This window comes from Molothrus aeneus, chromosome 5 (assembly GCF_037042795.1).
Source record: "Molothrus aeneus isolate 106 chromosome 5, BPBGC_Maene_1.0, whole genome shotgun sequence".
Classification (NCBI taxonomy): domain Eukaryota; kingdom Metazoa; phylum Chordata; class Aves; order Passeriformes; family Icteridae; genus Molothrus; species Molothrus aeneus.
Genome location: NC_089650.1, coordinates 54,174,513 through 54,201,067, shown reverse-complemented (window position 1 = coordinate 54,201,067; position 26,555 = coordinate 54,174,513).

Genomic DNA, 26,555 nt, shown 5'->3' with positions numbered 1-26,555 from the left:
AGGCAGAAAGCAATAACCATCATGATCACTTGCAAGAGTGAGGGATGGTCCAAACAGGAGCAGCCCAATAACACATTCTGTGGTAGTTAATAGAGTCTTATACATTGCCTGGTTCAGCATGTATTAATAGCCCACAAGAAATGTCATAAGTTTAATTTTATTTCTATAAATCTATCAACTAAATGCTGTTTTCAAGCTAATAAAAAACTAAAAAGGGTGGAGAGATGGGACATGAACATCCCTTTGTACATTGTACAATTATCCATTTTTAGGAACTCTTTTAAGACATGTTCAATACACTGACTCAAATAGGCAGAGCACTGAAAAGAGGCAGGAAAAAAGGAATCCAAAGGTGTTCAAATCAAAATGAAAATCAAACCATTTTTGGTTTGTGATACCTGATATTGCAAAAATAAATTCTATATGAGTTTGAAAGCAAATTACGTACATTAACAAAAATAAAGGGAGACTTAGTTATATGAGGAAAAAGGAGCATGTGGGATACAGAATTAAGATGCTGTGTACAACAAATGTTAACAGGCATGAAAGCCTGCTGGACTTGATGACCAGGTTGAAAGGAATGTATTACAGAATTACAGAATCATAGAATGGTTTCAGTTGGAAAGAACCTGAAAGGTCATCTGGTGCAGCCCTCCTGACATGAGCAGATATGCCTTCCACTAGACCAGGCTGCTCAACAATCCATCCAACCTGTCCTTGAACTCCTCTAGGGATGGGGCCTCCACAATTTTGCTGGGCAATATCTTTCAGTGCCTCATCACTCACTAAGAAAGGTAAGTTTAGATTAAGTATTAAGAGAAAAAGAATTTCTAAACCTACCTTCCTTCAGATTGAGGCCATTAATTCTTGTCCCATCACTACATGCACTTGTCCAAAGTCCCTCACCAGCTTTCTTGTAAGCTCCCTTTAGACACTGGAAGGCTGCAGGAAGATCTCCTTGGAGCCTTCTTGTCTTCAGTCTGAACAACCCAACTCCCTCAGCCTGTCTTCATAGAAGGGATGCTCCTGACCTCTCTCATCTTTTGGGCTTTGTCCAACTCTCTTCATCAGGTCCTTTCTGTGTTTGGAGCCCCAGAGCTGGGCACAGTATTCCAGATGGGGTTTCATGTGAACAGAAAAGAGGAGGAGAATCACCTTCCTTGACTTGCTGGTCAAACTCATCTTGATTTTTTGCTGATTTTCCTGCTAAGGCAGCAGCAAAATATAAGATTAGCTTTAAAATATTGTCAAAGATCTGCAGTATTACAGTAACATTTTCTGTGAGACACAGTGATGAACAAAAAATTAAGAAATGCCTGAATTGAGATTTTCAGTGTAATCTAAACTGTATTTCAATGTACCATTGTCTTATAGTTATTAATTGCACAGTAACATATGCCCTGATGTAGTCTACCTAAATTAGGCACTTACTGAAATACCTAAAACTCAAGACTAGTTATTCAACATTCTGCTGATAGCCTGTCAGGAGGCAGGTAAGTTTTACATCTGATTCTGCCACTGCAGGAGCTGAATGGTCCCTGGGGTAGTCTGTTTCATCCCACTGACCGCAGAAAAAGCAGAAAGTAGAGTCACCTCAATTAAGTGCCTACATCATGATGGGATGAATAATGGCAGGAACAGGACTGATTCAGTTCAGAGAGGCATCTGTCAGAATGAATGGTGCAGGTTTAATGAGCAGCTAATCAATATTTGGTATTCTCACTGCTGGTAAGTGAGCGAGCACATGTCATCTTTGCTGAACACATCTAATTTTGCTATCCATGTAGAATAATTAATTTCCTCATTAGTATTTCTGTGGTGATCCTCACTGAAGTGTCTGAATTACTCATAAAATGAATTGGTGCATCTTCTTAATACTTTGTAAAAGATGACACACTGAGGCAAAGACTGTCAGGATACACAATGCTCAGCACTGTAGCATCCAAGAATGATCTACCATGGCCACAGCTAAACTCATGCTGTTGAATTATACTCCCAGGTCAATTTGCATTCAATCGAATACAGTGTTTTTGACTGGAGCTTGCCTGTGTCAGGATTAGGGGATTATGAGGTCCATGCTGAACAGATGGATAGTATAAAGGCATGGATGGGAATGTCTGAAATTGAAGGTGGCTGCCTTGGACGTTCATCAAGACTTCTCTGTTAAACCTCTTTTGAGTTTACTCATGTAGTCCATTCTCTCAATCAGGTATTTAGCATGTTCACCTCAAGACTTGCCCACCCTACACCTAGAGATAGGAAGCAAGGACTTCAGTGTTCAAATCACCCTACAAGTTACCTTTTAACAGAATATGTATGGGGATGCCTGGCAGTAGTCTAAAGAATTCTTAATGCAGAACTTGTATATCAGGAAGGAGGGAATTAGATGAAATATTTGCCACAAAATTAACATAACTAGTCCCAGGGAAATGTAATTTTTGGATCTCAAAGGACTCTAATTAGGCCTTTTGAATGCTGTCTTTGCAGATTTAAATCCTTTGTAGAACATCTCCTTAAAGCCTTTTTGTGCTTGCGGTCATCTCAGATATCTAAGCAAGGTTGGCAGGGTCATCCTGCATTCCTCCTAAATTCTGCCAACAAGGCATTTCAGATACCTTCTGCTCCCTGAGAGTGAAGTCACAGTCTCACTGCCTGCTATTACCTGAAGAATAAGAGCATTCATGTGTAAAGCTAGTCTGGGTCACCTGGCAAGGTGTAACTGACTGTCCTGTGGTCAGTTATTCTTGTGTCCCTTCCCTTCTGCTCCAGGAAGGAATAAAGCAGCAACCTTCTACACAAATTTTGTTTTATTATAAAGTACATTTTCATCCCCTTGGGAGCCCTATTTTCTTAGACAAAAGCCCACTGTTCTCACAGTCCTGTCTCACTCCCATGCAAAATGTCGCTGTTGCAGTGTTTTCACTTAACTTCAACTATTTTTCCACTGCTTTTCAGGCTCTAACAGGAAACATCTCCCAAAAATTCTTCATACCAGTTCCTAGTTTCAGTTTTTCACCTGCTCCCCATTCAGTAGCACAACTGAGTTTTATATTTCCCACCTGACCAGATCTGATGTTTCCTCCTGCATTTTCTGGTTCTGAAACTCTTCTATACATCACAGATCACTTACATCACTTCTGCCTATTAGTATTTTCCATTTCCAACCTTTGATTACAAAAAAAGAAAAAAAAATTAAACTAGGTCCATCTCTGAAAATGATGGCTTAAATCATAACTGAAAGCAAAGGCCTAATTATGAGAACTATTAAAATGAAAAGTTTTATCCTATGCGTATCCAAATCAAGAAACACTCATACTTCAATGAATAAAATATGGGAGCAATCAGGTGCAATAAAACATGGGGGAAAACAGGGCTAAAAAATTGTCAGTGTGCACCCTAACATTTATCTGGTATGATGAGGGTTGCAGAAAGAGAATATAGAATTTGTAGTATAGAGAGCTATAGGGAAATTGTCTTCAAGGTTCAGTAAGTGGAATTATCTCCTTTTTCCGTTTGAGGTAGATATACTGAGTTCAATGTCATTAGCTATATTGTGTAAGTCTTTGAGGAAAAAAGAAAACATGTAAGATTGAGGGTTTGGTTAACATGAAAGGCTGCTTACATTGACCTATACAGCCATAAATTGCAAAGTACTTCATAAAGCACTTCACCTCAGCTCCCACAGTTTGAAAATTCTTAGCTGCAGTTAGTAAACATCATCTTGAAAGAACATTTTTGAACACATTGGGACCATGTAGAAGGAATTGTAGCAGAAACAGTAGCATACTTTGGGAAGAATGGAGAGAAGCATGTGAAATATTACAAGCCTGTGTACTCTGATGATTGTACCAGCTCAATCCAATATTTAGTCTTGCATGAGTCTGGCCAAATAGTGAACCATTTGAGCATAATCAGTGGGAGGTGTGGTCATTTGCTTTCCCCATAGATTTTCCCAGGGTGCAAAGTTGCTCCTAAAAATAAATGTCTCACAAATTTTAAAGGTATACATAACACAAAATTAATCTTTCTCTGGCCACTAATATAACTGACTTTTTGAATAAATACTTTTTTTTAATTAGTATTATAAAGAGCGTAATGGATTTTTCTTATTAGAAAAGTTTGCCATATGCAGCCAGACAAAAAAACCCTGACAATTTTTTCCATATTAAAAAAGAAGTGGGGTTGCTGCTCTAACTACAACTCCAAAACAAATTCAGTTAGTTGTGATTCTTGTTAAAGAAATAAAATTCTAAAAACACTACTGTGAGTTACTTAAAATGTTTAAATTTAATGACTGTAGATAATAAAAATTAAACTGACACTTTTAAATATAGGAAAAGTTATTTCTTTTCCTACATTAAAATTTCAAAGCAGTTTTCCGTAGGCTTTTAGCATACCTAGGAATGATTTATCAAAATATATATGTCTGTGTACATTAAGAAGAGTTTCTTTATATTAATAATATTTTAATCACAGGAGTCTAGATCAATATTCTGCATATGGTGAGAGTGCTCTGTTGTCTTTGGTCTTCCCTTGCACACCACACTTTTTAAAAGCCCAAGAGAAAGTTAATTTGAAAGCGCTAATAATTTCACACGTGTAAACTGTTAATACTTGCCTGTAGTGTTTCATTAGAGAAAACATTGTTATGCTGAATTATTACAGGAAATTGCTTAATACTATTTGACTACTTTTGCTGTTATCCAGTTAATGTATTATTTTCATTATTCAGGAGTTCTATAATTAATGAAGTGCTATTACACAAATGATGTGTTTAATGAACAATGTCAGAATTCAGTGGATAGATTCTTAATGATTTGCATGGTGTGCCTAACATTGTTTAATACCAAAACAATATAGGGGATGAAAATGCCCAGTAAATATTATTTTTGGGGCATTCTATTTTTTGAACAGAAATTGAGGTTATACTTAAAAGAACCTTCACAGCAATACAGAGCTCTAGTTTTTACCTGAGAAGTCTCTAAACCCCTCTTGCATTTTGAGTGATTTAAAGACTTTTGACTGTAAAGATTCAATCGATACTTCTTCCAAGAGCTTAAGATTCTGACACTTAGATAGGTTCATCCTGAAGCCAGAGATAAGACAATCAGCCAATTTGGAGTTAACAGCTCCTGACTGGCTTAAAAAAGGACAGTGAATTCTTTCCTTTATGCTCAGATGCCTGGCAGGTCTGTTCACAGGCAGAGAAAGAACTGGACCACAGTGCTCCTAAGGCAGAAATGCATAACTGTCACCTTTTCAAAGAGGAAATGAAGGTGATATGTGCTGTCCTAAAGGGATGTCAAATCAGGCTTGGACTGGGGTGCCACTCCTTTCTTGTCTAATAGGGGAAAGCATTCACACTTCGTGTGTGTGCTACATAAAGTCAGAGCAGCGTGGACTAATAGTTTCCTATAGTTTACAAAGCATGCTCACTGCAATTTCAAAAACACCAACCAAAACCACTGCCCTTTACTAAAGCTCATGAAAACCTTTTTTTAACCTATTCCTGTTCACTAATCACATTTTCTGTAGGACTAATTTATAAATATTAAGTTCTTAATAACCATTTCTGTAGTAAAATTTTCAGAACTGTTCAATAAATTCTCAATTTAATTGATGTTTTTCTAAATTTCTTGTCTCTTTACAGCATTCCTTTCCCTTTCTCTCTCCCTCCCTCCTTTCCTATATAATTCTTACTAATCTAGGTGCTTCTCACTTTCTTCAGTGCTTTATCATAGAAACACTGTAGTTGGAAAAAACCTCCACGATAATCAAGCCCAACATTCAACAGTACCACCACCCTGTTAACAAAACCATTGCAGTAAGTGCCATGTTCAGTTGTTTCTTGAACACTTCCAGGGAAGGTGACTCCACCACCTCCCTGGTCAGCCTCTTCCAATGCTTCCACCCTTTCAGTGAAGAAATTCTTCCTGATGTCCGACCTGAACCTCCTGGGCTGCAGCTTGAGGCCATTTTCTCTTGCCCTGTCACCAGGTACCTGAGGGAAGACATTGACCCCTACCCAGCTACAGCCTCCTTTCAGGCAGATGTAGAGAGAAATAAAGTCTCCCCTGAGCCTCCTTTTCTCCAGGATGAACAACCCCATCTCCCTCAGCACTCCTCATTCAACTTCACAATAGATGGAATCTAATCTAATCTAATCTAATCTAATCTAATCTAATCTAGATATATATCTAGTATCTATCTATCTATTATAGATATAGTATATATCTAGTATAGATACTTTTTTGCTCCTGAAGTAATTTTTGTGCTAGTACTACCTACTGTCACCTCTTTTTGATCTCCTTGGATGGGATCAGAGAACGGATTCTGTCACTCTTTAAATACAGCAGCTGACATTCTCAGACAGTGAAAATATGTGGATGCTGCTCTCCAAAGAGAGTTAGATGACAGCTTTGTGTATGCAATGCCTAAAATATTTTTTGAAAGTATTTTCTGGCATCTTGTTAAGAAAATAGCTAAAAGGAAGATATATAAATGTAAATTTCCTGGATATATTTTTAAAAGTAAAATGTGTCCTTTCTGGGTTAAATATGATGCAGGAGAACTAGCAAGAAATAAACATACTAAAGCAGTCTATGTCTTGCAGGAACATCTTAAAATTGATTTCAGTTTAAAAGAAGTGTGTCTATGTGTTTGTATACATACAAATATAAAAATATTACAGAAGCATCATTGTTTAACAAAAAGCTTCAGGAGATACTTAATGACATACAATTGAAAAAAATCTCAAATTATGGCCTAACTACTTTGAGCATTAGCTTGCTAAGGAATCATGTCTGAGAATATAAAATATAAAATTAATATTTCTAGTTCAGTTAAAGCAATAACACAATTATTCTTTTTTTCAAGATAGAAAATGTGCAGAACCAGCAGTGCTCCAAAGTGTGCCCAAGTAGAAGCACATTAAGAAGACATTAGCAGTATGGAGTCCAGAGCAGCATGCCAAGAATGGCAGGCTCAGGGTTTGTGCTCAGGTGAGCTCAGCTTTGCTCAGACAGCAAAGGGCACATGATGAACTCTGAGAGTTAAAAAGGAAGCTGTTCTAAGCTTGAAATTAAATCCAGAAAGGGTGACAGAAAATAACAGGTATAACAATACCTCTCCAAAACAGCTTCTCACAGATTCCAACAAACAAGGTTTATTTACATGAGGATACTTAAACATATATATTTACCAAATTTCTGTGGGATACATTTTTGTTCTTCCAGACTGAATGATATTTTTTTCAGTGCAAGAGTCATAGACGTCAAGCAGTTAGTGGCCTGAAGATTGGTTTCTGTCTTATCTGTGTTTGTTCTAAATTTTATTGGAAATTTATGCTACAGAATGCCTTTATTTAGTAGCTCCAACGACATTCAAAAAATCTTTACAGAAAAAGTAAGCTGATTACTTGCAAAGAGTGCATAATGGAACCAGTATGAGCAAACATGATTCTCAACACATGAGGAGTTGTGTTCCTCTGAAAAGAATATTGTTGCTTGAGAATGGAGATGTCAACACAAGGCAAGAAAGTTAAAGAACTGCAAACTATCCTATCCTATCCTATCCTATCCTATCCTATCCTATCCTATCCTATCCTATCCTATCCCAGCCTATCCTACCCTAGCCTATCCATGTAAGTTTATGAACTTATTTCTTACTCTCAGAGTGCCTGAACACTTGTCAGAGAGGTGTTCACTGCTGTGGCTATGTATTTGCTACACACACTTATGTTGTATTCTCCTCTTCCAGGGGAACAGCACAGTAGTAGTAGAAAGTTAAGACTCTTACTTTTCTAGAGTTTTAGCCTTTCTTCCATCATTATTTTTTAATATGCACACCTTGTGACATATTTGTTAGAGAGGGCAAGGTAAAAGAAATATGGTCTGCACTGGGGGCAGTAGCAGAGGAAATCTGTGATGACATATTTTTCTCGAGGGTGTGGGTAGAGGGCAGGGAGAACAGGGAGGGCATTTTTGGATCAGCCTCTGAGAAATTCATGTCACCTTCATATCTGAGTTTTACTCCTGCAGTAGAGAGCTCTGTTATACTGGAAGACTAGAGCTGTCACTGATGCTTTTCATTTCTGAGCTGTAGATTTTTGTTCTGCTATCTTGGGCACAGGACACACAAAAAGCCCCCCCAAAAACCACTGTAGGCCCAAGACCTTGAACTTGAGTACAGATTTTACTGAATGAGCATCAAACTTACTATGAGAAGGGACCAGATCTGATGATATGGCACCTGGTACATACCCCATTTGGCAAAAATTATTAAAGCAAATGCATCTACTGTGAAGGTATTGGTATTTCTTGTGACATATTACATATCACTTAGACAGTCTGCTGCTCCTTCTGCACAGAAAGCACTAGATCAATGAGGGACACCTGGTATGGAAGGTAAGGCTCTTTCATCCAGATGCTCAGCCGCATGAATGTGATTGTCCTGCCATGGTGCCAGGACAATCTGGGTGTCTGCAGAGTGATATGCTCTAACACATGGATTAATCAGCATCAGAGTATTTTTTCTTGCCCATAAGCTCGGCTGTGAAGATTCACAGAAAATCTGTGTACCATAGACTTCTTCCAAAGGACACCACTGGAAAATGAGCTTGATGTGTTCATGATGGCTTCTGTTGCTAGGAGATACATGGTTACATTTGGTGACACTTGGAATTTCTTATGCACTGAAGACATCACATTAAGGTATCAATAATCCTTGACCAGCTGAGGATTAAAGAAAGCACAAAGAGTTTATGCCAGGATTTGTCTGCAGTATGGGGTGAAGGCTAAGTCTCAGTAGCTGAGAAATGAGACTTCATAACTCTTCAGAGACTGCTTTCTGAGACCAGTGAATAGTACAGGAACACTTCTGGAGTGTGGTCTGAGCTGATGACACCTAGGTCTATCCCCAGTTAAATGAGACTCTTTCATGAGAGAGTTGTTAGGTGGTCTTGTTCAAACACCAGATCATCTTGCTGTCAGTCCTGTGTTTGCAGTGAAGGACTGATTCAAACCTGGGCTATTTTCACATTAGTGCCACTTGGTTCAAAGCCATGTAATCAATTCACCTACTTAATCTCTGAATGTTGGTGATACAGCACGTTGAAAACATGATTAATTAATGAGGGAAATCTCAGTTGTAGGGAAGACGAGTTTGAGCAGAGTGCTTATCCTGTGCTTTTCTAGAGGGATTCAAAGCCCTTGGCATTTTCATGTTGATGATTAGACACAATCCCAGTCTGAATGAGAGGCTAATGTACAATCATTAGCACCCAATGACTGATAAGTGCCTTCAGATATCTGTGTTCAGAGCCACAGTGGGGACTGTACAGCATGCAGGTAATGCCAGGCTGTGAATCCTAGTTTTGTAGACACTTCTCAGGGTATTTCTGCAGCAGTGATTTAAGACTAGCAAAAGGGCTGTGTTTTCCTTATACCCTTCTCTTCCCAATGTCTTGTTTGGACAGCCACTCCATATGCAAGGCATTGTGACTGAGAGACCTCTCTGACTATTCAGTGTACAGTACCACAGTTTACAAAACTCTTAAAAGCATGAAGTACCAAGCAAGAGGACATGGGTGCACTGATGGGAATTTGTTTGTAGAAGCAGTTTAGGTAAGTAAAACTGATTTGATTGAGAGGTGGGCATAGCCAAAATGCCAACATTTATGTCCCCCAAAAAACCTTGGTGTGACTAAACATGCATAGGTCGAGTCTGAATTCAATCTAGACATATATACTGTGCTGAAACATGGGCACCAGAAACAGGACTCTCTGTTTGGCAAGGACTCATCCTGCAAGGACTCTGCCAGAGATGCTCTGAGATCTCAGGACTCTGTCTGCTTTAAGCTTTAACTAATAGAGTGGTGACTTTTGCCAGAAGTGTCTGCTTAGTAAGTACAAGAATTGTTTTCCAGTGCTATTCCAGGGGTGGAATGAATTTCTAGCAGAGTGCCCAGATGACTATATTACAGGCAGGGTCCTGGAACAGATGGATTTTTATCATGGAAAGGGTCTGCATGAAGCTAGAATTACAGGATTCATGAGGTCAAAGGTGAATAATTAAGTGACTATGCTGATATCTTAAAATTCAAATAGAGGTGGGAATTGAATTTTTTTAAGTAATCTCTGGATTATTTAGTTTATTTTTTTTTTATTCAACAGTTGTGAAATAAAAAATATAGAGAGCATAGGCAGCTTTTATTGCAACCAGAAGTATGTGTCTCTGAGTGTGCAAATATGTATGCACATAGTAGAGAAAAAGATTGATTTGCCATGTTCAAGTGCATTTCTGAATTTTCCCAACACTGGTGATATAAATAGTGATTACATTCCATTGCTGAAATATCTCAGTTCTGTGGCACTTAGTTTTTCTGTAAACATGAATTCTCTTTGTGCCGTTCCTTTTTTCAGACTGATGGCCTTGGCAGTGCAACATGTACTGTAAAAAATGGAAGGAGATGGGCATCTGTAAAGTGTGGTCTCATTTACTCTTCGCTTCACTCAGGATGCACCTAGAGAAGATAATACATTTTACACTCTGTTCTGGTGGTGAATGATGATGCTCTGGATACTTTCTGATAAGAATAAAAATAACTCAAAAGCTTTATTTGTGTCATATAGTTTATTCTGGCAATACTCAGCTTTAAAAGGCAAGAAACCCTACTTTTAGCAAAAATTACTTTTTGTTTGATTTTATTTTAATCACATGGATAGAAAGTTTTGTATTGACATGGCATGAGTGAGATAGGATCTATCTGAGGTCTTTCTGGTTTCCTCTTGATATTATTGATTGGTTTTTGTGTTAAAATTAGCATTGGGCAATTTTCTAGGCAAAACCCAGCAGTTATTCTTTCCTGAAAATTTGCAGTTGTCAGTTGTTCATTTCAGCCCTAGCAACAGCAGAATATAAATGGCAAAGCACCAAGCTTATTGTCAATATGCAGCTAATAAGACATCATAATTATTAGTTCAGATGTATACAATGGGACTTACATATTTCTATAAGTTTGCCATGGTTCCTTGGCAACTGCTTGTTTTAATTACTTCCTTATAGGCCATATGAAAAAAAACTGGAATGTTAAACAGAAATTTTTACTGTATATCTCCACGGAGGCCAAGCAAAACATGTTCCTTGAAATCACATCCTTGAAATAATTGTATATTGGTTTGCAGCACTGGCTACTGTTAGGCAGCAGTTTCAGTATAAGAAAACTATCAGATAGAAATACCTCAAACTAACTTACTAGGGTTTGATTTTACTGCTTATCATAAAACTACACTGCAACTGTTCAAGAGAAGAATGTATTGAGCTTGTCTCTGTGAAGGCATCTGCAAAACTCCATCTTTTGTAACTCTTTTGTGTGTGAAGAAACTGATTAGTTCTGGCTCTTGTATCCAAAATCAGATGCAAAGGTTTTGCGACTGTTGAGTTTCTTATTGCTTTCTGGATAGCATTGATATTGTAAGCATGGAAGATGCTTTTGAGGTGGTTGAGTTCAGTTCCCTGCTCTCACAGCCTCCTTACACCCTAAGGAGAGCCTCTGAGTGCCTGGCTCTCAGTGCATGCTCTGGCTTAGTGCCAGCACCTTGCTGGGACAAGATGCACATATACACCTCCTGTCAGCCTCTTGCTTTTTTCACAAAGGCAAGTTGACTGAAAAGGATTTTTAATGTACTGGTGTTGACATACCCAGAATGAAGCTCTCATTCACACTTCAAAAAAAAAAAAAAAAAAAAAAAGAAAATGCCTGTGTAGTTTAATCCTGTATATTTTAATAGTCTTCAAGAAGAGAGTCAGCAAATAAATGGTACTGCTATCTGAATGTCTCAGTGAGTTGGTCCTGATGCACATAAATTCTGCATCCAGAATTACAGGTTTATTTCTTGTTGCTTCTTTGCTGTTCACACCACAGCACCAGGTATTTTTCAAAGCATTAATAAGAACTCATCTTCATAACCCAAAATGAAGGGGTCAGCATCAGCTCTGCCTCATTTGCGAGGAACTGAGACACAGAGGAATGAAAAACAACATTCACTTAAGATTCTAGATTATTGTAGCTCAATTGTTCAGATGGTTCCAGCTAATGTGAAGTACACCCACATGCATACAATAACTCTGTGTGTCCCTGAGGATGTTGGAAAAGAACTCAGAATTACAATTTGCACACATTTAGATTAAGACACATATTTAAAGCAGTGTAGCTCTTCCTGGGTAATTCTACCACAGAAAAAAATCCTATTTACTGGTGATTACTGAAAGGATTTGTCTTGTGTTAAGAAGGAAATCTGGCAGTGATGGGCTTCAAATGATTTAGCCCTGAAAGAGATAGGCTGGTTGCTGAAAGCAAGAGAATTGTCAGGAATGGGATCTCTGTAATTGGTGAGAGTGAGAGGGAGAAAAGATGTGTACATCCAGCATTTTTGGTCTACTGTAAGATAATAATGATCAACATAACATCACCTCACACACCTACTGTGTGAGGCCAGCAACTGGAATAGGCCCAATATATGCCAAACTTTGCTGTAAAGTTAAAATGAGTTTCTGTGTGATATAGATAAACTGAGACTTCTTGAAAGACTCATGACTTGGTTAACCAAGGCCTGTTTTTAATGTGAATGGTGAAAATCAGATGTTCATCACTTGTTTTATGTCGCCATTAGTTTATCAAAGAAAATAAACAAGCTTCACAACCAGAAAGTCAATGTACAAAACTCATTTTTCCTCATGTCACTCTCTGAGTAGACCAAAAAATTTCTTTCAAAGATTTGCAGCTTCTTTTAGTCTGAGCCAGGCACACATAATGAAAAATGTAGTTCTAAAGATTAAGATATAGAGAAAAATACAATAAAATCACTAAAAAACAAATCACAAAATTTATACAAATTTGTGAAGAGCAACAATATTTTAATACTTTTGCTTTCTGAAGAAAAGCACTTAGGCACATTGTCTTTGATAGAATCTCTTGGGTTTATTGCCTTATTTGTGTGAATATTTTCTATGAACAGTGATGCAGAAACACTGACTTCATTAATGATACATACAGTTAATTTCTTGGCAAAATATTTCTGAAGGAACCCATTGCGAGGAATTAGCTTTATGCAAAACAAATCTTTGTACCAAGGAGAAAAAATACATCATAGCCAGAAACAACAGCCCTTGTGCTAACCTCTGATTCTACTGACTGTGGCAGACTGGCCCCTCCAGTCTTAAAGAAAACATCTTCTAACTGAGAATTATTCTGAATACCATCCACTTTAAAAACAGGAGCCAAAACCAATGGAAATATTTAGATTGCATGCCAACAAAACAGCAGCACAAAACCTGGGTTAGCTTCAGTTCATGAAGCTTAATTTAATTCATAACCTTAACTATATTTATTAGATATTAGAGTTAACAGTGGTGTGTGGATGTAAGAAGGCATCACAATGAATGTGCTACACATTCGGGGACTTAATGGCCAGATAACTTGAAAACTTAACTAATAAGGAAAAGTCTCTCTAGGTTATATACATAACCCAAATCAATAGTTTGTTTACTTATGCTTTTGGGAATAACTGTGACACAATAATTTTTCTGTTTATAGTTTTCCATCTCCAGAATATTTACCACAACCTTATTTTCCAGTTTCACATTAAATGGGGTATTGTTGTGCCTATATTTCTTCATTCAGATGGATTTACATTAGTGAATTCTCAAAATTTCTTGTGAAAAATGAGTGTGTCATACACATCACTGAAAAGCTGTGCTTAGGTCCTTTACACACAGGGCTGTGTGAAAGGCCATCCCTCAAGCATAAAGGTATAAGTGGAACCTCAGAATGGAGATACCACTCCACATGTAAATGGTCTTGCATGGTTTTTTGTACAGTATTTTGTCCGTGGATGTTAAAACTAACAGAGAATAGAAACCATAGCTGTAAAAGAATTAGCCCAGACTAGATTTTCATTTTAATCTCTTACTGCTGCCTGAAATCCACTGAAAGCCTTTCTCTAAAACACAGTTCTCTATAAAAAGTTGTACTTACAATGAGACAAAGAGGATTAAATAATATCTGAATTTCTGTGCTTGTCACCATGGAGTATAAATTTACAGGATTAGTCAAATAAATGAGACATCGTAATAAAGGGGCCCTCCAACCTATATCAGGAACTGCAGTTTACAATGTCTTTAATTACTCATCAGGTTCTAATTTCAAGTGCTCTATGCCTTTCCTTGAAAAGCTGTTCCTGGCTCAAATTTTTATCTTTATTGACTTTAAGGCTTACATAAGTGTTTTCCCAATGATTTGTGCTAAAGCTGCTCCTATGCAGAGTTTCAGTTTGTGGGAGATTTTGTCTGTTTGATATTCTGATTCTTTTCCCTTTGAAGTTCAGCAAAAGTCCTGCAATTAATGCCAGGGAGAATAGGATCTAAGGATAAATGATGGTGTTGGGGGAGTCACTAAAAAATTACGTCTACATTCTTTGTCAGAGAAATAGTTCTGCATTGGTTTTTGGCCTCCAGCCTTTTTAAGCTCATCACAGAGTCTCACATGCACATCAGAAAAACATTCCCTGCATCATTCCTAAAAGACATGTCCTTGAGCTTTACTCATAAATTATAAATAAAACTGGAGATTATAGGATTACTAAAAAAATGTGATAGGGGTAAATCAGTACCTAAAGGGGAGATTGTGGTTGACTGTGCTGAAGGAAACTCCAGGTCTTCCATTGCGGTTAAATTCCTTAAGCACTTGAGTTCGGCCAAATTATATTTAATGCATTAATTGATATCCATTTAAAGCTTTGAGAATGTACTAGTGGTAGTTACATACATATAGAAAAAATAATTCAATGTACTATGTGTAAGAATATAATGAATGAAATTTATTGTCTTGAGAACTCGAGATGCAGACAGGTGAGAAAAAATAATATTATTCAGTAGAAGCAAAAGCTGTGAAATTTCCTGTGCTTTCAACAGCTGATTAGATTGAAGCAGCAAGGGAAAAGAAAGAACTGGATGTTTTAGTGGACTACAAGATGTTTTGGAAAAAAAGATTGTGAAAAAGTCCAGTGTTCAATGTTAATATCCCTTGAAATGCTAGATTTTCTCAGCTAGAAGAAAATTGAAGCCAGAACACATGCCTTCCTCCCTCTCCAGCTGTGTTGCTTGCAGAGGTAATGACCCCAATCCTGCTCCCAGCTGCTAATCACTTTCTCCTTCACATTGTGATGTGTCTTCTAACTCATTTCAGCCAAATGAGCTAGGTTGTCTGAAAAAGTTTCAACTAAAGATGTAAATGAGCTCTCCCAGCTTATTTAACCAGAAATAAAAGACAATAATCACTTAACTGGCTTGCTGGTGTAGCAAGTGATAATCTATCAGGGTATTCTCTAACAAAAAATAGAGCAGAAAATTGAATGTTAGCCTCTGGTTATCAGTAGTAACTTTTTGCGGCTACCTTAAAAATAGGGAGCTCTGCACTGGGGATTATAGGTGGAAGATAAGATATAACAATAGCCAACAACTACAGTGTGTCAAAATACAGCTGCCTTGCATTTGAAGGTTACTTTTGGTGAAACTGGAAAGCATAGATAAAATATTGGAAGACCTGAAGAAGAACACATTTTGTGACTACTCATAAGGAACACAGAAGTCACCAAATCATACAACTTCTAGTCTAATATCAATTCCCAAAAAAAGATTTTACCAAGGAATCAAACCTATCTCTAAGGATGCAGAAGATAACAAGAAGATAAATAACAGACAGCACTGAACTGTCAACAGTAAATCATGTCAAACCTGCCCAATTTCCTTCCATGACAGAACTGCAGGAACTGTGAAAAGGGGAAAAGCAATAGATGTCGTATAATGACTTTTGTAGGGCATTTGAAATTATCTCTTGTGACAATCTCATAAGCAAACTTTGGAGTCATAGTCCAGATGAAAACTACCAGGTGGGTGTTAGACAGCTTTGCTAACAGTACCCATGGAGTCCTTGGCAATATTTCACTGTCAAAAAAGAAGGAAGGGTCAGGTGTGAATATACAGGGTTCTGTCATGGGTCTAGTTCTGTTCAATGTTTTTATTAACAAATTGATCTGAAATTGAATTGAAATGGAAAAGATCCTTATTAGATTTGCAGGTGTCATGAAACTGAGAGACAGCACAAGGATGGAGGCAGGATTAAAGTTCTAAATTATCTTGACAAATGGGAGAAATAGCCTAAAAATTGGGTGAAATACAAGGTACAGCACTTAGGCAGAAATAATCTGCAAGATGAAACCAGTGTGGGAACAGCTGGCTCACAAATATATTTCAAAAGAAGCCTGGGAGATACAGGGCAAAAGCAAGGTAAAGATTTTATGTCAATATCTGTATGTTGCATGAACATTGAAATGGGTACCAGTTGGAAAGATTATAGTGGCAAACAAAGAGAATGATGAATACTGAAAAAAATTATCCCAGATAAAACATTGAACAAATGGGATTATCTATTTAAACTGCAGAAAAAGTATACAAGGAAAATTATAACTGTCTTCAGGTAATTTAAGTAATGTTGAAAAGAGAAAATATCTGCACTCCTTGTGAACAGTGCCTTCAGATGTAACAAGAAAGGCTGAGTTAAACATAGAGGAGAAAAAGTCTAATGATCAGCAAGATTAAAGCAGAGGAATCTCTGCAAGGAAGGCTGTGGAGTTCCACTCAAAAATTGCATCTTCTAGGATTGGCACATACAGATGACCTTGCTGTGTGGCAAGTCTTGATAGTGCCACAATTTTTAAGGGATACAATGAATATAGCACAATAAAGAAACATTCTTGGCATTTTATTTCATAAGAATGTTTCTTTATGAAAAGTGAGGTCCTTCGGTAAAACCTAATAAGCAGTTTCATATATGGAAGCATTTCATTACAGAAATAGGTGTAGGCACAAGGAACTCCTGACATCAATTTATTAATAGTACTGTAATCTGAAACAACATAATGTCAATATGGAGGCTTAAGTTAGTGAAATGAAAATGATCTAATTGCAACCAAATATAGTAGACAAGGATTTCTTCTGCAACCTTTGGAAGTTCTCATGGGTCAAACTTAATGCCACTGTCTACAATTTTGGAAACAGAAATAAGACAGTAATTTCATACACCACAAACACTACTGAAAACACTTGGAATAAAAATCATTCAGCTTTGCTAAAAGTTTGGATATATCATGAAATAATTTTTTCTTTATTATCTTTCCAACCTTGATGTCAGACTTGATCTACTGTAAAAATCTCTTGATAAGTAATAACAATCTGATTAAATCTCAAAGTATTTTTCCATTATGATATAAATGCCATTAACTGCCTGAACCTCCATAGACTTATATCAGACTATGATGAAGAGGTATAAGAGGTATGATGCGGTAAAAATGTCATGAGAAGACAGTATAAAAGGGTGAGAAGAGGTGGTAAAAATTTTACTATGTAAAATTTTTATTTTTCTCCTTAGTAACTACTGTTATGTGGATTTGTTTCTTAGGGAGGCTAAATGAAAAAGACAATTAATTAACAATTAATCTTCAATAATATTATCAGTAGTTTGACAATTGTGTATATGTTCATTTTATCCTCTTAAATAGTAAGATATCTTAAAAGATGTATCAGTGTGTACCATTTGCTTAAGCATTCCCTCACCTTAGATAGATAGGAGTCCCTGACTCTTCCATCAATGGCAAACCAGCTGCTCCAGTCTTCTCCCCTTGGTCTCAGGGATCTAGGATTTGTGGAGGTTGGTCTTGCTGCTTAAAAACTGAGGCTATTATTTACTGTTCATAATGCTGGTATTATTTAAGCTGTAGTTGAGGGGCTGGGGGGTTTTACTGCCTTATACAAGAAACATGTTAATTTTGCTCATTCCAGCACTGTGAATGCTATCTCTGGATTTTATCTGAGGAGCTGGTAATATCTGTAGCAGTCATCTGTTGGGGTGGACATACAGACTGACTGTCCCACAGCATTCTGTTGTCTGAAATGTAGGAACATGCTAAAATGTATCTTGGTGAACAAGAAATTCCATGTTTCCTTAAATGTGAAATTATCATGTCTCCTTCAGAAAATTTAGTGAGGTTTCCATTATGTTTGTCTCTTTCAGTTCAATAATTCTGATTTTTTTTTCTTTTAAACAATACAATTCTTTTATAATACATGGGATAAAAATGCAGATCCCTGTGTGACATATGAGTAAATGTGTTAATAAATCGTTAAAAATAAAACAAACAAGCAAATCCAAAAGACAATCTATGAAACCTTAGCTTATCCTCGGAGACTTGTAGGAAACTGAAGTTTCTGGAATTTGTGGGAGGTTAATATGAGATTATTAGATCCAATTTGAGACAACTCAGTAAAGAAAGATCCCATCAAACAGATTTACCCAGCAGCCTTGTTTCCCATGCCTACTGCAATTTATCTATAATATAGTATATTTTCCAAATCACTAGACACCTGTTTCATATGTAAGCTTTGCAAATAATATATAAGTTGTTGCATTGTCAGTTAGGCTGTATACAGATGAATGACACATGCAAGGCAATAGTTGATATAATAAAATGCTTTAGTTAGAGGACATTTGACCCAATTTCCTGAGAGGAAAGGCAGCTTCTCCAAGAATGATTTTTATTTCCAGTTTTGCATTTATTAGGGATGAAAGCAGTATTTTAAATACAGGATAAATTATAGTTACACTTTTCAACAAGGCATAATAATTGTTAGATTGCAAATGTTCTGTCTCATGGCATAAATGAAACAATTTACAACACATTGGCTGATAAATAATTACCCTTCTTTGAATTGTGCATGCAAAACTTTGTTAAACATATTTTCAATACCAAGAAAAAATGATAATGAGTATTGCAAATAGATCAGGGAGACTGCAAACAGAAGAATACAGATAAGCTCTTTGAGAATAAAATCCCCCATTTTAGTGTAAAGTGCAATTATAGCATTTCATAATCAGAGAAATAAAAACCTCCTGTTTCTGCTTAAAAAAACCTCAGCTTTTGAAAACTCTTCTATCATCTGAAATGAGCAGAAGATTCCCCTGGAATTCACACAGAATTCAGTTAACTCAATATACTGAAAAATCCTAGAATTATTGTCCAACAGCATAAGACAGACATGCACACCCTGAGCTGAAAATCTTCATAGTTGCTCGTGAGAAACCTACTTAACCTTCACTAACACAAATTTCTTCTTTAGTGGGTTTTTTTGGTTGACTTTACTATATAATGACATTTTTACAGTAACACAAGTAATAAGAGTTTTTATGAAAAATAGTTTCAATCTTATCAAACAGTCATTGTGGTCTCTGGGGGAAAAAGAGTGGTATGGCAATATGTGCCTCAGTCACTGGGCATGGTGTTCCACATTCCCAGTGCCATTATGCTCAGACAGAAAAACAGGCTGTTTAGTCAATTACTTTGATTTTTGAAGCTTTTAGAATTTACCCTCTGAGAAGACTGGCAATTGTCATTAAAATCCATCCAAATACTATCTGCAACGAAATGATGACACTGTGCTCACACCTATGGCCTCAGTAGTCCTGGCATATTGTCTTACAGACAATGGAAGGAAGAAGGAATCTGTGAAGATTCCTTCTTCCATCTGGAAGCCAGCAGAGGAACTCAAGCTGTGCCTCACATCTCTGATGTCTATGTGGAGGATTGAGAGCAGGAACAAAGGATACTTCATGCCAGACTTTGGCTGCCTAGCCTTCCTTCTGCTGTAGTTACATACCTAACAGAGAAAAGCAATCACTTTTTCCAGCATACCGTGATGCCAAAAGTACCCCAAAAGCCTTCATTTAGGGTCCTTATCATCTTGAGGAGGCTGGATCCCTCTAACCACACCTAAATTACATGGTGTTTTGAGTGGTGCAGTGAGGACTCTGGGTTGGAGCAAAGAGACACCTGGAAGAAGAGTTGTCATTTGGACAGAAAGAAAAAGAGCTCTCTGCATATTTATGGGAAAATATGTCTGGAAAATAAGGAGATAGTCCTAGGCATGGAAATTGAAATATGAGATCTCATTCCCTTTCAGTAACCTGCTCTTTCCTTTTTTTTCTGCGACATTGAACTAAGTAAGTTTCAGATTTTATTTTTCTTCTAGCATTTGCAAGCCTGAGAAAGTCCCATAAACCAGCATTAGTACTCTGATATGAAGATCAGCTCTAGAATTCATCTGGATTAGTCTGTCAATATCCATACTATATAAAAATTAATGGATAAGTTAGAAATTGTGTTAGTTAGTTAATTTGTGACTCTGACAATAAGATGGACATTAGTTTGGGGTTTTTATTGGCCTAAGGAATGTGAAACGTTTATTTTTATTCAACCATGGAGGACTACTGTGTGTATTGTTTGATGGCATTTTTTATTGTACTGTGCTCGTTATTCTGCAGTTTTTAGTGATTTTGGTGAATGAATCATTTATTTCCTCTTTTATTTAAACTTTGATGTCCAGATTTGCTCTGATGGCAATTATGCTTTTTGAATAATCATGAATTCTCAATGAGATTGCTTTTGTTCAGAAAGCCAATACAAGATTTGTTGCTCATGTCATCCAAATCACCACTTTAAATATCTATCATGCCACACCCAAGCACTACATTAACAAATAGCTTCTTACAGATCCATTGATTAAGGAATTCAATTTGCCAGGTCTCAGTTTTGCTTTCAAAATATAATGTACTTTTCAAGAAATGTAGCAGCTCAAGAAATGTGACGCTCAAGAAATGGCATTGAAAATATGCATTGTTTTGGCTGATTTAGCAGCATTTCTAGAATTTGTTTGCATTCCTATGTCATGCTGTTGTAGCCATGGGCCTATACTCAGCAGCTTACTGTGTTATTTTCTCAGTGAATCTTCGGCTCAGTCTGTCATAGGAAGGATTTGCCTATTTCCCCTTTTCTAAAATAGAGCTCTCCAAATTGAAATTAAGTTAATATTTGTGTGTAAAAAGGATTATATTGGTGAAAAATATTGTACTGTAGTGCAGTTTTTACAGTAATGTTTTGATGGCAAAAAATAATTTCCAAATATGTCATAGATATTACAACACAACATTCCAAAATGAAACAGTTTTTAGATTGAGGTGTATATGGCATTATCAACATACTGATCAAATTAGTGTCTCCATCACTGCTTGTTACATCCTGATTTTGAACACATTTCTGCATTGAGCTTCTTTCATTGTTTCTGTATAATAACACTAATGTTATTAATAACATTATGCTGTTTAAAAGGCTAAGATTCCACTCTACAGCTCCCTAATACCTTTTGTTCTGTTGTCATTCCAGGGTCATTGGGTTGGCTGCATTTGCTCTGAAAAACTTGGACCACTCTATTTTCTCATGATGTTGATCAAAGTGTGAGTGATTTTAAGCATGTGAGTGAAATGTGAGTAAGTGCAAAGTATATCAGCAAAATCTAATATGGTCACAAAATTGCTTTCATTACTAGCATTTTTTTACTAGATTAAAACAACTTTTTGGCCCTTTCCTGGATGTACTTTATTAGAGAGATGTTAATATTTTCCAAGATAATAATAAAAGTTTAAAAAATATCAAAAGTTTTTTCAAAGACAAGAAAGTAGCAGTAATGGAGACAAGAATGAATTGTCATCAAATGAGTTATATATAAAGAATGCTAGTGGTAAGAAGATTAAGAAGAGACTGAATCCTTATAAATAGTGAGCTCCTATGAAAACGTTTAAAAAACCCCAAACATCTCAGCTTTTCCTCAGGGCCCTTAAGTAAATAAAAAAACCCATGAAATGCCTCATAATATAATATAAAATAACATAACATCTGAAAAATAAAAACAAGCTGCCATCAGAAATGATTGGTGATAGGAGATAAAAATGAAGGCATTTTCCTGGGAATAAAAGTAGAAACTTCCATACTTGAAATAACAACTGAATTGTTTTCCAGAATTTGTTGTCTAGTTCACCCTGAGGTAATGTGCTTCATTTGAAAATTGCTTGGTAAAAATAATGTCCTCCCTTATGCAGGAGTCAGACAAAATTATCAGTGTTGTCCTTTCTAGGCTAAAGATCTATGAAACTTCCATTGACAATTTTCTTGTGATTTGAGAGCACTCAACACACAGCCATATAAAGGCACATTAAAATAATGTAAAAGTGTCAATGCAGCTCCCTGGAAGATAAAGCAGAGGATCAAAATGTTCCTCTTTTGGCCCACAGTGATACATAGATGAGATGCAAACCATGGTTAATTCCTAAGGCAGCCATGAATGGGAATAGATCTTGACTTTTCACAGAGATTGCATAGAATCCTCTTGCTACAGTAAGTACACTACTATTTGTTGTCCTCTGGTGAAGCTGAGTTTTAAAAATTTCTTAATTTCCTTTGTTAAGTCTTACTGTCATCATGTAATGAGAGGGTAAACTCAATATTTCTGTGCATTTCTCCTCACTTACCTTTTGGAAATGAAAAAGTTTTGATTTCTCTCAGCTAGATTCTTAAGTCAGTTGATAACTTTGGAACATGCTCACTTTGAAGATTATGCAGTGATTCTTTATTATTTTCACTCTTCAATTTCTGATCTATACTTTTGATTTTTTCTTCTTCAAGTGGGTTACATGATTATGAAAATTTTTTAAAATCCAGTTGCTCACAAACAATACTGTGCAAGAGTTCATAATTAGTTCTAAGTAAGATTAGGAAAAATACTTCCATTTTAATTATTTGTGGAAATAAAAAATTGCTTGGGTAATAAATTTCACCAACAACCCAACTTCACTTCTAAAATTCCTCAGCTGTAAAATTTGACCCTTGGAAAATTCATCAGTTTCTCAAGAGAAGTGGAAAGTGTGACAAGAGAACATGCTATGTTTTCCAACATCTTGAACCTATATTTTACTTAAAAATTAATTTTAATTTTACAGTTTAGTGAAACCTCTATCAGAGAATGGCCTCAGAATCTCCATTTGCATTGTGCCCTAAACCATAAGATATTTAAGTTAGTGTCTTTTTACGTTTTTAACTGTTTGTCTTTGGGTAGTGCTAATAAATTATAATTTCACAAATATCTTCTCATACGCTCCATTTACTTCTGTTTCTGATTAGAAATTATTGTAGAATTAATAAGAAAATGTTGTTTAAATGTAAAATCAAGCTGGTTTAAATATGAAGGGAAAAAAGCTTAACACTTTTGCATGATGCAGATGTACTGTAGGTGTTTCCTAAAATGGTTAAATATTCACAGCATACACTTTAAATCTTGCCTAGATTCTAAAATAAGTAAGTGCTAAGCCTCACTTACAGTTCACCTTCTTTTGCTGATTCCTATTACAGTAAACGGCATTTTCATGCGTCTCAGTAATTTTCAAAGGTCATTTTATTGGCTCAAAATACATCTATTACAGAAATAGATTATGTAGTCCATTTGCATTTCTTCTGTAGTTACTAAGGGTCCCAGTTACTTACACTTCACTTAAAATGCATATGTATGGCATAGCAAATGATTAGTCCAAGATCTTTAGTTAAGCCTGTATGAAATATATCTCACAGCCAAAATCTATTAGGACTTTTTGAGACAGCCTGTGAATGGTGGCAGAGGAAAGGAAAATGTGGCAGCTACAACACTGAGAACAACAAAAAAAAATTTGCATTACATTTTCTTTTATCTGACATAAATGCAATTTCATAAGATTCTTTGCATTTTCCAGCTACTGCTTCATGGTAGAATTAATCCTGTTTTTAAAGCATTCCACATTAAGTCTTTTGCCTTAATAACTATTTAAGTAGGCATTAGAAATATACTAATTTTTGAGGAGAAGTATATGTATATCTATCTCATAGGAATATTAGAATATTTTTCAGAAAAGTAAGACTTTTGTTTAAAACTTTGATATAAAATGACAAGAGCAGTGACAAGAAGAAAACAATAGTTAATATTTCTCTTCTTTGTTTTGCAAATTTTCCCTGGTAGAGGGCTTGACTTTTTATCTTCCAACTAGTTTTTATATTGTCTATTATTATAAAATTTCACTAGAAAAACACTGTGTACTTGTCAGTTGTCATTTATTAATGTAGTAAAATAACACGGGATAAAATCCCCATTGTTATAGTAGATTTAAGAAGATCCATGAGGAACATAGTTTTGGTTTTCTTCTTTCTGTATGACAGTGAAGTTTGTATTTGGTAAAAATATTCTTTAGGAATCGGGCTTTACTTAAACTCTTCATCTTTGGATTAATCAAAGCTCTTAGGAAGAGATTAAATTTCAGTTTTTCATTTGTCTGTTGTTGTCCAGAGGTAAATATAAGCATATGCTCAAGTGCTGTAATGTGCTGGAATTCTACTTGCTTGATTTTATGTTGCTAAGTGGAAGAAATCACATGAAATTTGTGGATATAGTTGACATGTTCAGATTGCAATAGACATTTTTTTAATGGGAACTTGAGCTGGAACATTGTTTCCTTTGCTTCAAGACACTTCAAACTGTTGGAGGATTTCTTGTTGGCATTCTTTATTTGTGTAGCTCTACTGGCTACAAAAGGCACTTTGACTCCTTTTGTGTCTTTTCCTTGAACAGGATTTTTAAACCACTGGAATAGAAAATGCAAAATAAGCCAGAGATTTCAGTAAATTCTATTTGGGCTCTGTGCTTTGGGTTTTTTCATTCTATGCTTAAAAAAAAAAAAAGAAAAAAAAAAGGAAATAGGGGGAAAAATGAAAATAAAAAGAATGAAACAGATTTGCACAAAGAAAGACACTTCTTCATGCATTATAGTTGAATATTTTTTTAGAGTGCCCACTGGGGAAGTTCACAAACTAGCAACATAACAAGTCCAGCTTGGACTTATTCATATTTAATGGGACTAACTTCAGAAGAGTTGATGAAGCGTTTATGTAAACCCCTCAGGCAGCTCATAATTGGCTATGTTAAATGAATCTGAGTATATTTTGAAGAGACAATAAATACTCAATGCCTTGAAAGTATCTGGCTGAACTTGTGAAAAATCACAAGGGTATTTTTAGAAGTTTGTGTTGCTGCAGTATGATTGCTCTAAAACCTTAGCATAATTATAATGAAAATCACAGCTATGAACAGGGGAACTCATTTAGTTGAGCTCCAAGCTGTGGGGAAGTGAGCTGAGACCTAGAGAGAAATTTACAGGCATTGGCTATATGTTTCTTCCTGAACTTTTAAAATGTTTTTTATTTAGAAAATATAATTAAATAACAATTAGCAAGGGAGGAGGGACCAGAATCTAATACTCCTCCCTGATGATACATACCATCAGTGTGCTAGGTGCACTGCATTGGGGAACCACAAGGATAACTTTAATATTAAAAATGTTTATTCAGTTAGGAGATTTAAACTTCACAGTACTGCAGAGCATGAGTAACAGAGAAAGAATTATCTGGTAATTTGAGAATAGGTTGTAAAATATTTTTTTGTAATTATCTGATCTAACCTAATGATTGCAGTTGGTCAAGCATCTTGTGTATGTTTTTTTTTCCATGCCTTTTAAAATTTTTGCTCTTGATTATGACCATTGCCTCAATTTAAGAGTTAGGTTGTGATTTAGCAAATCATCACAATCATTCTACAAATATACTAGAGTTTTCCACACAGCAGGCAAAATTAAGGAAAACCTGATTGGAAGTGTTTATCAAAGTATTTAAGGTTTTGTTACCTGCTGTATAGCCCTGTTCATGCACTAAACCATAATTGTTATCCAGCACTTAGAAGAGAAAAGAAAAAGTGGACTGCTTGTACAATTTAGTAAGTCATTTGAGCTACTCACAACTGTTATTCTCTGATTAATGTAACTGCTGAAGCAGAGTACATGTAGATGATTATGAGCTTCATGCATTACATAATTATCAGGCTTTTCAGCATAAATAAAATCTTAAAATGATTTATGAATAAAACTCTTTCAACAGGTATAGCAAAAGCTTAGATCATGACTTGAGCCTGCTACTCCTTAAGGGTTCTGCCATTGATTTAGAGAGGTGTTAATGGAAGGTGCAAACTCACCATCCATTTCTGGGAGACTCCTCTTGATCTCACTGGACTGCCAGGCCTGAGCTCAGGGTTTCATGTGTAATAACTAACTGCCCTTTCAGTTCAGTTTAATGAGGGACCCTCTAAGATCATTTATGCTTTTTGCTCTATGTATTAACCTCTATAACTTCAGACTGGGCTCAGTAAAGGGATTTAGGTGATAAAGTAGCTCTTAAACAGAAAAAAGAAAAATAAACTGCTATATTAAAAAAATAATTCAATCTCAGATGCTTTCCAAATGCACCCTTGCCTAAAGTGCAGTGGTGGTTTGCTTCTTGTGTTTGGTGGGTTTGGGGGTTTTTTTGCTTTAGTTCCACAGGCTTCTAAAAATCTGCCCTCAGTCTTAATTGTGGTGGACAGGTCAGTGCCAATCACTGCAGTTATTCAGGATTTGTGAGTTCATCTACCTTTACTACTCATCTACCTTACATAAAGGTTCAATTTAGTCAGTTTTCTTGGATCAGATTGCCCCCACCACCTTCCTT